The 5,446-nt window shown below is 46.1% G+C and overlaps 1 protein-coding gene across 3 annotated transcripts in view; it reads left to right on the forward strand.

Annotated features, from left to right (window-relative positions):
• The window catches only part of GAS7 (growth arrest-specific 7), a 230,157-nt gene that overhangs the window by 101,877 nt on the left and 122,834 nt on the right, over positions 1-5,446 (forward strand). The window lies entirely within an intron of this gene.

Below are 5,446 nucleotides of genomic sequence, written 5' to 3' on the forward strand. Positions count from 1 at the left end.
CTCTCTCTCTCTCTCTCTCTCTCTCTCTCTCTCTCTCTCTCTCCTCTCTCTCTCTCTCTCATTCCCAGGCTTTTTCCGCTGCAAAGGGAAGTTGACCAGCGATCCTGTAGAGGGACCCTCACCCTACCAGGAACTTCCTAAGGAGTGTCTTAGGTGAATAATCCACAGAATATCTTTCAAAAGCGTTTTCTAGGTCAGAACAAGTGATATTATAAATATCAACAAGCATAGAAAACCTAGGATGTATTTCAAGATCATTAATCTTGAGGACAAAGAGAGAAGTACTGAAGTCTATCCCAGCTCCTTCCTTTGACAAATAGGAACTTTTCAGCATTCATTGGCCGTCACAGTAACCTGTGGCAAAGGGGAAGAGAATCCCAGCTGTTCAGCCTCCCCGTACAGACCTGAGGTCATGTGCACTGTCACATACCCTGATCTGGGCATGCATTTCATTTCCGATTTTTGTTACATCGCTTCGCTTTGTTGGTGTCTCGGACAAGCCTTTCTTTCCCACTGATTCTAAGTCAGATTTGGTTGAGTAAATGAAGGGGTATCTAGACCAAAAGAGCTGGAGACCTCTTTCTCTTCAGAGCCCAAAAGTGTTTGGAGGGAAGCTTGCAGCAAGCAAAGCAATATTTCATGAAGATTTGTGTCTCGTCAGGCCTCTGTCGTCTCTTTTGTTTATGTGACTGCTGTTCTTGGAAGCTGAGCTGGACATTTAACTGCCTTGATATTTCCCTTGTGGTTTTAGGCTGTGTTACGAAAACCATCCATTGCATGGGTTATAGGACCACAGTGTTCGCGACTGGCAATCCCCCTATGTTACAGATGAGGAAACAGAAGCCCGGAGAGGCTAAGATAATTGCACACATCATATCTCGCTGTCTGGGAACGCAGCACCTTTGTATGCCTAGGCCTGTGTGCTGTCTCCTAATGCTTTTGTCATCCTGAGTTGGGGGTAGGATATCAGAATGGCCCACACTATTTTTATTCTGCTGGGGAAGGGGGAGGAGGAAAGAAGCAACATTCCTCAACCGTTCATCAGGAAATGGAGAGTTTGAGTAAAATGTGTCTGTTAATCAAAAGCCGGTGAGCACAGTCATTCAGATTTTCTGGCTTGGAAGCCGGAAGCTGGAACCGGCTACTGGGAGGAGATGACCTTGCCATTTAATAATTACATTTTTAATTGTACTGAAACATCAGGACCACAGAGACCTTGAAATGGAACAAAATGCAGGTTTTTTTTTTTTTTTTCCTGGGGTTCCCCAACCCCTCCAGGCTTCAAGATGGGGAAGCAGTTCCTGCTTTCCTTCCTATTTCTGGAGCTGTTCTCTATATTTCAGGAGTGCTTATGGGACGACACCCCAGGTCCTCCACCCCAGATCCTGTGGTTCTAAAACACGGTCACAAGGCCTTTAGGTACCTGCTACAGACCCCTCTATCAGAGGCCAGAAGAGTGACTCTGATATTTGGTGGCACAATCACGCTGGTTCGTCAATGCTGAGATTCTTCCAAAACATGCTGCAGAGTGGGCGCCTCTCAGATCCCCATCATGCCGTATGGTGCCGCTGGGGAGATGCCACCAATGAAAAGGACCAGCCATCTCAGATGCAAGAAACGTGCTCACATTCCGAGTTTTCCTCATTTCTTCCTTTATCTCCTCTGGAACCCTGTTAACTGGCCCTTCTGTCTTACACTGGGACAGCAGGTGCAACCACCATAAAAATCTCATTCTCCAGAGTCAGAGGAGGAACGGTTATGCAGGAACAGGGGTTCTGCAAGGCCCACATAGAAGGCGTTGCTTTTCTACCCACTGCTGACCGCTTGATTCTCGGGTGTTTCAAGGCTGTGACATGGCTTCTGACCCAGGAGGGGCCATCCAACTCATCCTTGCAGTTTGCAGGATCATTTGCAAATCTTTTCATCAACCCTTGTCCCCCAGAGACTCCGTGTTTCCAGCCTGGCAAGTTTCCCTGTGCGGGTTGAAGGGTTGACTTCCTGTATCCTTGCTGCATGGACTGCATTGTAATTACGTTCATCAAAATTCCTGGTTAACCAGATCACTCCGTTTCTTTGTAGGGTCAGAAAATACAGAGTCTATTGTTCTGCGTCCTCTCCCCGCTCAGTCTTGACAAGCATACCCCATGAATTGGCCGGCCCTCAGGGATGTGCTGGGGGCTTGCAGGGTGGCTGTGACTCTTGCCAGACCTACCAGAAGCTGGATAGGTCTGGAGTGTCCCAAGTGGTTCGGCCTTCAGACCCACGGCTGGGAGAAAACTCCCACGGCCCTAATGTCCACCTCTTAGGGTGGGTGCCAGTGATAACCACAGTGTGAGGCTTCTTCTTGCCACTTCGTAGACAGAGGACAGTGATGGTGTTGGTGGTGGGGGGGAAGTAGCTAATGTAGATGAAGAAGAATATGCCAGATGCTCCATGGGGACTGGAGTTGCAACCTGGTTGGGGAGCCCAAGCAAGTCACTTCTGGATTCGTCCAAGGAGGCTGGTGGGGGTGGGTGTCTGATGTGAGCAAGTGGGGGATTCAAACCAGCGAGATATAGATGATTGCTGCCACATCCATTGTCACCCCAGTCATCGATCTACCCCAAATAGTGAGGCCCGAGGACACTTGGACAGTGCCAGGTTTGGAAGAGGCCTGAGGACGTTGGCATCTAAATGACTAAAGCCTCATTCGAGAAATTGCTTTTATGAATTCAAGGGGACAGCCCTGCTCACCAGGTGATTTCTAATAAGAAGGATTTGAGGCGACACACCGAGGACTCTGGTAAAGCCTCCGACAAATTTTGCACGTAGAAAACTGGAAGAAAGGAAGGCGACCCTCCTGGCTCTTTGGCTTCTTGCTAGTAAGAACTGCAGATGTGCCTCATGCACCTGACCCCCTTTTCACACGGGTCCAACCACAGTGCTACAGGACATGGTCATGCTCAGGCCCAGGCCCAGAAATAGCCACATGCTCTTCTCTGTGTTTTGGCCTTGGGAACCCTTTGAGGGCTTACAAAGCCAAACAGGTGTTTCAAATGAGGTCTTTGGAAAGCCCTGGGTTCCTACTGATTTTTCCTTCAATCCAGAAAGTGCTTTGGTCCCAACATATGTACCTGAATAGATTCCAGGGCTCAGGATTCCCCGTGGAAGCTGACTGCCCTCGGGGCCAATACAACCCGGTAGAGACAAGACTCAAAAGACTCGCAGCACCGGGAGCTTGGGTCTCCAAGGCCCCTTCCCTCTGTTGTGTTCCCTCTGGTTGAGAACCTGTCAGTTTCTAGGAAGAGACAAGAGTGGACTTGAGAAACAAGGACAGAGGATGGATGCCAACTGGGCAGGTCAGGTACCTGATACCTGATATTTGGCAGGAGGGGCAGTAGGACATGGATGCTTCATTATGGGGATGGGAGGAAGGGCAGCTTTTTTTTTTCCCATCTCCCTCGGTGTTCTCATGATCTCAGTGTTCCTCCTGCCTCTTGATCTCTTCTAGTATATATTATTTTTATTATTTTGAGATGGAGTCTCGCTCTGTCACCCGGGCTGGAGTGCAGTGGCATGATCTCAGCTCACTGCAGTCTTCACCTCCTGGGTTCAAGCAGTTCTCCTGTCCCAGCCTCCCTGGTAGCTGAATTACAGGCGCACACCGCCACGCCCAGCTAATTTTTATATTTTAGTAGAGACGGGGTTTCACCATGTTGGCCAGGCTGGTCTCGAACTGCTGACCTCAAGCAATCCACCCGCCTCGACCTCCCAAAGTGCTGGGATTACATGTGTGAGCCGCTGCACCTGGCCTAGCGTATTTTTTTAAGTGGAGGGTTTTGTTTTGTTTTTTGAGACAGGGTCTCTGCTGCTCAGGCTGGAGAACAGGGTACAAATTGTGGCTCACTGTGACCTCGAACTCCTGGGTTCAAGTAATCCTCTTGCCTGAGCTTCCTACCTAGTAGCTGGGACAAAAGGTGTGCACCACCACGTCTGGCTAATTTTTAAAATTTTTGTGGCGATGGAGTTGCTGTGTTGCCCAGGTTGGTCGTGAACTCCTCTACCTTGGACTCCCAAAATGTTAGGATTATAGGCATGAGCCACCGCACCCAGCCCCTTTCTAGTACTGTCTATATTTGAGACTCAGGTTATAATTTCATTTTTTTACAGTATATGTTGAGAATAGCAACATGTATACATGATTGTATAACTAGATTCATAATTACATATGTATTTCTGTAAGCTGCTTTCAGCGTACAGCCTGGATCCTTTTGTGCCGTGATTTCTTCATTCTTCACCTCTGTTTGTCTTGTTCTTTCAGGCAGTTGGAGCACATCCCTTATGTATGTTTACTAAGGAGGACATGAGTCCTTGTCTCTAGAAGAATGTGTTTCTGTTGCCTTCCCTCGTGAAAGACAGCTTGGCTACCAATAAAGGTCTTGGTATTTTTCTTATCGTGCACTGGAGGCATCTTTTGAGATGTGGCTATAGTTCTCTATATATAAATAAAAAGAAGTTTGAGACCAGCCTTCTTTTTATTCTTGCACTGGTCTTCCCACGTAAATGATTACAGGACTTTTAGCCTTATCTTTGCTGTGTAAATATGTTGTTAGGATATGTCTGCTTGTTGGTCTTTTGAAATCAACTTTGCCTTGAACAGCATAGGACCTCCCATGCAGACCAGCTCGGGAACTTGCCTCTCCATCAAACTTTATTTATTCTTTCTTTTCTGTTAGAGCTTTTCTGCTGGTCTCCTCTTCAGGAACAACCCAGTATCCATATCTTGGTTTGCTGTTCTTGGTTTGCTGGTTTGCAAAAAAAAAAATTTGCATTTTTCCCATTGCCTTTGCATTCTGGGGAAAAAACAATCTTGTTTATTTTGTACCTAACCAATTCACTTTGTTTTGCAGTACTAATTCTATGTTTTATTGCAACCAATTTGCATTTTCCTTCTGTTACAACCTTTCAAACTTCCCTATAATTTTTTTATCATTTCCTGTTCCTTTTTTATATCATTTTGGCTTTTTTTTTTTTTTTCAAACCGACTTGCCTTGTTTTGTTCTCTTATGAGTTTTTGCTCTTATGTCATAGATGTTATATCTTCCTGCCCTTTGTTGAGGTTGCTGGATACTCTTCTGAGATGTTTCTTCTAGATATTATACGAGATCGTGATGAAAAGTTTGTGTTTCTCTTGAGGCTTCTGAATGTTCTTCCTCAATCTATTTTCTGCAATAACAGAAATGATACATATTTTCTTGTCTCCCCCCTCCCTATCTGTGCAGCTTTAACAAAATACCTGAGACCAGATAATGTTTAAGGAACAGGAATGTATTTGTTTGAGACAGTTTCTGACTCTGTTGGCTGGAGTGCAGTGACACAATCATAGCTTCCTTCCTTCTTTCTCTCTCTCTCTCTCTCTTTCTTTTTCTTTTCTTTCCTTCTTTCTCTTTCTTTCCCCTTCCTCCCT

Source organism: Colobus angolensis, unplaced genomic scaffold (genome assembly GCF_000951035.1).
Source record: "Colobus angolensis palliatus isolate OR3802 unplaced genomic scaffold, Cang.pa_1.0 Scaffold125, whole genome shotgun sequence".
Classification (NCBI taxonomy): Eukaryota; Metazoa; Chordata; class Mammalia; order Primates; family Cercopithecidae; genus Colobus; species Colobus angolensis.